Here is a 347-nt window from a genome sequence, read left to right on the forward strand (position 1 = left end):
TCTTCTGTGGTATCCATGTTTGACTGAAATGAAATAAATCACTAGGACTTACAAGTTTAAAAATAAAACTCAAAAATGTTTAATCCCTGAAAATATTGGGAAAAAATTATTAATGTGAAACCATCAATCCTTAGGCTTATCACATTCACAAACATTAGTCTTGTACCAATTATTTCCTAAAAAGATAGGTTTTTTTGTTTTTTTTTAAATGTAAGCAGCAGAGTTTACCTAATTGTTCTTCCAGGAAAATAATAAAATAATAAAGATCATTCTTTTCAAAAATTACCAAATATGCATCAAATTTTTAATTTTAGCAGCAGCCAAAAGGGGTAAAAAAGATAAGGAAG

Source organism: Aotus nancymaae, unplaced genomic scaffold (assembly GCF_030222135.1).
Source record: "Aotus nancymaae isolate 86718 unplaced genomic scaffold, 86718_ANA_hifiasm-v0.15.2.pri h1tg000022l_1, whole genome shotgun sequence".
Lineage (NCBI taxonomy): Eukaryota > Metazoa > Chordata > Mammalia > Primates > Aotidae > Aotus > Aotus nancymaae.